The 5914-nt window shown below is 37.7% G+C and overlaps 1 protein-coding gene across 4 annotated transcripts in view; it reads right to left on the reverse strand.

Annotated features, from left to right (window-relative positions):
* The window catches only part of Pot1 (protection of telomeres 1), a 68363-nt gene extending 64686 nt beyond the window's left edge, over positions 1–3677 (reverse strand). For all 4 annotated transcript variants that reach the window (XM_029478637.1, XM_029478636.1, XM_021164848.2 and 1 more), the window contains exons 1-2: positions 3593–3677; positions 273–338 (exon numbers count right to left, since the gene is read on the reverse strand). The gene's annotated coding sequence lies outside the window, so the exon portion shown is untranslated. The remainder of the gene's footprint in view (positions 1–272; positions 339–3592) is intronic.
* Positions 3678–5914: the final 2237 nt, after the last annotated feature.

The raw sequence follows: 5914 nt of genomic DNA on the forward strand, positions 1-5914 counted from the left end.
GTGTGTGTGTGTGTGTGTGTGTGTGTGTCTACACTGTTCTAAACATATTACCTGTTAAAAAAAAATCACTGAGTGTGTGTGTGTGTGTGTGTGTGTGTCTACACTGTTCTAAACACATTACCTAGTGAAAAATCATGTGTGTGTGTGTGTGTGTGTGTGTGTGTGCGCGTGAGCACGTATGTCCCCAACCCCATGTGAAATGTAAATAGATAAAGATTTCTAGAGTATGAGTAAAAGGGTAAGCACAAATGAAGCATGCTTTCATTACACACCTTAAAGTATAATCTTCAAAACAGCTGGTTTACTTCCACAAAGCACAAGAAGCAACTGAGTTTTCCCTGAAAAGAAAAGAAAAATAGTTAGCAAAGGAGACCATTTTTAATTATACATATATATGTATAGATGTATATAGATGTATATAGATGTAATATTACAATAGATTTTAAAGCACTGAATCTATGGAGTTATAGTAACAGTAGCAAAACACAAAAAGATATGTGCTCCCACATACGACTGAGAATCACGATCAGAAATGTCTCTGCTTACCACACACACACACACACACACACACACACACACACACCCCTAGGGTGATGTAACCTTTGTTACTGCTGTCTCTGACCAAGGGTTATTGCTCACAATCTCTTCAGTAAGATGCTCATTTGCCTTTCAAACCTTGTGCTGCCTAGGCCTTGCTATACACTCACAGTTCCCTACGGTGTGCGTTCCGTGTTGTAACGCTATGCTAGTCCGAAAGAAGCTTTATTAATCATCAGAGAATCTTTCTTATTGCTCATTTAGATCATTCGTTCAGGAAGTCAATATACTGTCGACACATAAAATTTAAAATTTACTTGACAAAAATCAGAGGACCTAAAAACAAATATCATTTATAATTGAGTTTTTAAACCCACCTTTTAATTTAGATACTGAGAATGATGAAGTAAATCAATTTTCTAAAGCTTTGCCTTATCCTCTATTATCTCTTCATAACAACAACAACAAAAACAACAAAGCTTGGTTTTAGAAAGTTTAAATGATAATTTAATAAAGAAAAAAGCTTACACATGAAATGATATGCTCATAAACTAGGATGCTGGACAGTCTGGCCAAATTAATACATAAAACACAAGTGCAATTTTGGTTTTGTTCTAGTTCAGTAACTAACTATTCTGTCAACTTAAAAACATCATTTACTCAAAAATACAGACAAAATAAAGTATTGCATCACGAGTTTTCAAATTTCTTTTGGCTCTTAATTTTAATGATTCTTTGTAAACATCCACAAGAATATCTATTTTATTTATTGAAAAATATTTAAAAGTAGACCCTATAATACCTACCTCTTACATTAATATTCCAAACTTAATCATAGCTAAGAAAGTTCCAACTTTCTGATGAGACAGAAATATAACAACTTTATTGATAAAAGAGTCATCATAAAACTATGGGTATAAACTATGAAAACATAATTACTTAATGTATAATGATTCAGAAATAAAGATGTAAAGTTTCTACTCAGGTAAAATGCTAGGAAGAACAACAAATGGTTGGACAACCTACACGTTCCAAACCCTTCTTTGACCCACCAGAGGAAACACAGGACAATAAACTACCAGAGAGCTGAGTTAAAGAAGAGAGGTATGTGCTTGTTAAAAGCACAAAGCAAATGACAGATACTAACATTTGTGAGAAAACTTATCAGACATTTTTAATGGACCGTTAAGGCCAACAATGGGCTGTGCAATTGTACAGGGCACTTAGGGGCACCAAGGGAATCAGTCATTCACAAGCTCTTCACAGACCTGAGAAGGTCAAGACCAAGGGGAAGAGAACAGCACAGCAGAAAGGCAGGAGCCTTGGGTGACTCTTTCCCCCTTACTTTTCATCAGAGTAATGGCCTAACAATATGAGGAGTAGAGTGACAAGCCTCTGAGTTTGGTGGAAACCCACTGTGGCTGGCAAAGAGAACAACAACCAACCAAACCAACCAAACAAACAAACAAAACAAAAAGCATTCAACTTCTATTTGGAACACAGAAGTAAGTCAAAATCTATACTTAAGGACAGATTAAGATAGCCCAAAACTGAGATCTCTCCAATATCCAAACCTGAACTCTGGGCACAAGACTGTGTCTCCTCTCCTCTTGCCCAGCATAGTTGAGAATTTAAAACAGTTAAGTTTCCTGAACTCACTGACCCTCTATTCTAATTGTTCTGCATTTTATCTCATCAAGTCTGAAACAGGCTGTCTAAATTCAAATACCATCTCTGCCATATATTAGCTATCTGATCTCAGGAAAATTACTTAACCTTTTTGAAATACAGCACCTTTGTCTATATAGGTAAGCTATAAAGCATCAATGTCACAAGTCTTTGTGATAATTAAACAAATTAACATACACACAACACCAAAATGCCATACAACAGAAAAAAAAAATACTAAATTGTACTGTTCACTAGCATTAAATGATTATTTTTTCCTAACCTTTCTGCCACTAATTCAAATCTTTATCAACTCTTACATTCATTGCTGTCCTAACCTAATTGGATTTTCTCCCTTTAAGCTTTCTATATCCTATACATTCTTTGTACAGGAGGCAGAGTGGCTATATGTCTTTCTCCTGCTAACATCTAGTATGAAATTAACAGTTTTACAACAGCATCCAAATTCTTCAGCATACACTGACTGTCAAAAAGGTTAAATACACTGTGTCACACTGAAAGTCTCAGTTTTAATTTCTTAATCTAACATATGAAACCAAAAAGCTATCTCATGTTCACATATCATACTGCTACACATTATTAATTAGAATTAATAATGGTCAGATATATTTATCTTGGACCTTAGAAACGTTTTCCATTGTATCATAAAATAATATGCTCGTTATGTGACTGCTGGAAAATTGTAACACTGATATATTCAGTCTCAGTTGTAACTGTAAAAATAAAAAACAATCTCTTACAAAGAAACGGAATATAAAGTATGGGTATTCCTTCTCTGGGGGAAAATGTTTTCTGAGTTAACAACCTTCTTAGCTGGATTTCCACTTAGCTTTTGTATTTAAAAAACTTTTAAGAGCTAGATTTTAGATGTTACAATTTCACCAACTTCACCTTGGTATCTTAAAATGTTGGACGTGGGGGCGGGGGATAAGTAGTCGTTTTATTCTTTAATCCCTTTGTCAATTAAAATATTGTGTACGCACACTGTACCAAAAAGCTTCCTGATTTCAAAACTGGCATTGGTTGCCTCCTCCCTCAAACTCGTAAATATCCTAAGAGAAACTTGCAATTGAAGCTAATCTGTGAACTCTTAGGTTGAAACTTTCTTCTCAAACTCCTTGCCTGGGCTACTCAATAGCATTGCTGCTTAACGCTGATGCACAGGGACCAACCGTTCCCAAAACACTCAGCAGCATGAGGGCGAACTTGGATCTGTTCACGTCTCTCTCCGATAGGGATCAGTCAACACTAACTGTACGTAACAGCGTTTCTGCAAATCTGCACCAAATTTTGCAGAGAAGAGTCCTCGTTATATTTACCCAGGGTCGGCCCACAGGGAAACCCAAACCTCACCAAATTCACTCACCAGCAAAACCCGCGGACAACTAAAGTCTGGACCCAGGCGCCTGTGACGTCATGCACGCGCGCGGGCGCGAGCAGCTTAGCTCACGCATGCGTACTCCACTAGAATTGCACTGCGGCTGGCCGGGAACTCCCAGGTAAACAGAGGGCGGAGCCGCAGCAAGTTGTGTCACAGCCCCTCCTCTCCTTGGCTCACGCGGATTTCCGGTTGCCCAAAGGAGACTGGGCGAGCCGGACCAGTTTAGGATCAGCCATTAAAGGCTAACCACACAATCCAAAATAAGAGTCTTAAATCCTGTAGCAAGTGAGAACTCTATTCTAAACCAGGCTGGTTCCAGATTCCATTCTGTCGACTGGAAGCCCCTGACGCTAAAGCTTTTATTCTAAGTTAAACATTCAAATACGACTTTTCCAAGGCTATAAATACATGATGGTTGTGATGTTATTTGTTTTATAGCACTTTGGTGACATCTGGGGTATTTTCAGGTAAACTGAAGAACCTTGCCATTATTTTCTAAAGCTTTCTTCTCCTTCCCCACCCCCGTGTTCATAAAATATAAGTGAACCAGGAATAACAACTAAAGTGGAATTCAAGGACTGCCCATTAGAGGAGTATAATAAGGCTCAGATCCATACTGTTAGTCACTTCACACAGTTGTAAAATACTATTTATCCGCTAAGTTTAGCCACTGTATGGATTTTGGATCCTGTGCACTTTGGTCGAGAACAGGGAACCAGAAGATTCTTCTAACTGCAGCTGATGTCCTGGAGGCAGCAACTTTGGCAATAAGCAAGCAGGGAATCAGAAAAATTAACAAGAACCAGCAACCAAACTGGTGACATACTGGTCAAGAGAACCGTTATTGCTGGTTATAGCTTCATTATAATAACAGGTTAACGTTCTTTGGGAGTGGGAGGAACAAACATAAGCATACTTGGAAGCTTATTTTAAGTGGCTTGTGAACAAAGTCCCCCTTTCCCAGGAAAAGCGACCCTTTTTCTGAGTGAAATGCACAATTGTTGTTTTACCAATTCCCGGTCTGTTAAATAAGCTGCTGTACTTGTGTTTTGCCCAAAGCTTTGCTTTTGCTTCAGAATTAATTCCCCCATCTGATTTGTGTCTGATTTCAGACAAAGCCTATACCCAGTTGGTGCCACCCTCACTTCCAACACAGTCAAATCTTGTCTATCCTCCTAGTGCATGGCCATGATTTCCTCATTACTTTCTCTCAGTATTTAAACACATTCTTCTACATTTGAAGTTTACTAGGAGCAGGGATAACTGTTCTGTTTTACAGCCAAGACTACTATACAATGGCTGCTAGCTTTAGGAGCCAAATATTCATTGGATGAACAATACTCCAGGGAAAAACATGTTTCTTTTCTTACCTTTAACATCAGTTTTTCCATCCTTCCCAAACCCCAAGCTGATTACATGGAAATGTTCCTTAACTAAACCAGGGAATACTCTGTGTTGCTAAGCCAAAAGGAGATATTTAGTCTCAAGAAGTTTTATACTAAGTCCAAAAGCACTGTGGTTTTATTGTCAAAATTTGTAAACTCATCTTATTAGCCAAGGATTTTCCCAAGTTGTGTGAGTTTTCATTCTTTATTTAAATTATTTTTTACAATAAAAAAATACAATTACATCATTTAGCCTCTTTTTTTTTTTTCAATCCAACTACACCCACACCCTCTCCTCACTCTTCAATTTCATGGCTTTTTTCCTTAAGTACACACACACACACACACACACACACACACACACACACACACACACAGAGCATACATCTTAAAAAGATGTAACCCATCAAGAAATGTTTAAGATGAGATTCCCACTGATCAATAATGAACATCAGATTTGGGATGGGGATTTTATCAGATGATACATGAAGCAGTCACTGAGTCACTATAGTTATTATGGGTAAAGATTCCATGAGATTCCTCCTTTCCACATTAGTCTCTGTACTGACAATGTAATTAATCCTGTCTTGTTTAGACAGCCATATTGTTGATGTATCACAGGGGTAGCTTCCAAGTCATTTCTAGGAGACACAAATCTCATAGCTGACTTCCTGGTCCGATGGCCTTTACAATCATGCCACTCTCTCCTCAGATGTTATCTAAGCCTTCCATATGGGGGTTGTGCTATAGATGCATCCACTGGGGCTGCATAGCTCAGGACCAGTTATTTTCTAAATTTTGACCATAAGTGGATTAAAAGTAATGTTTTCATTTTACCCCTTACCAACTCAATTATTTAACTTTTTTCCTCTTCCTGTCTTTATCACATAAATATGCACATACTACAAGATCTAATGAAGAT

This window comes from Mus caroli, chromosome 6, assembly GCF_900094665.2.
Source record: "Mus caroli chromosome 6, CAROLI_EIJ_v1.1, whole genome shotgun sequence".
NCBI classification, from domain to species: Eukaryota; Metazoa; Chordata; class Mammalia; order Rodentia; family Muridae; genus Mus; species Mus caroli.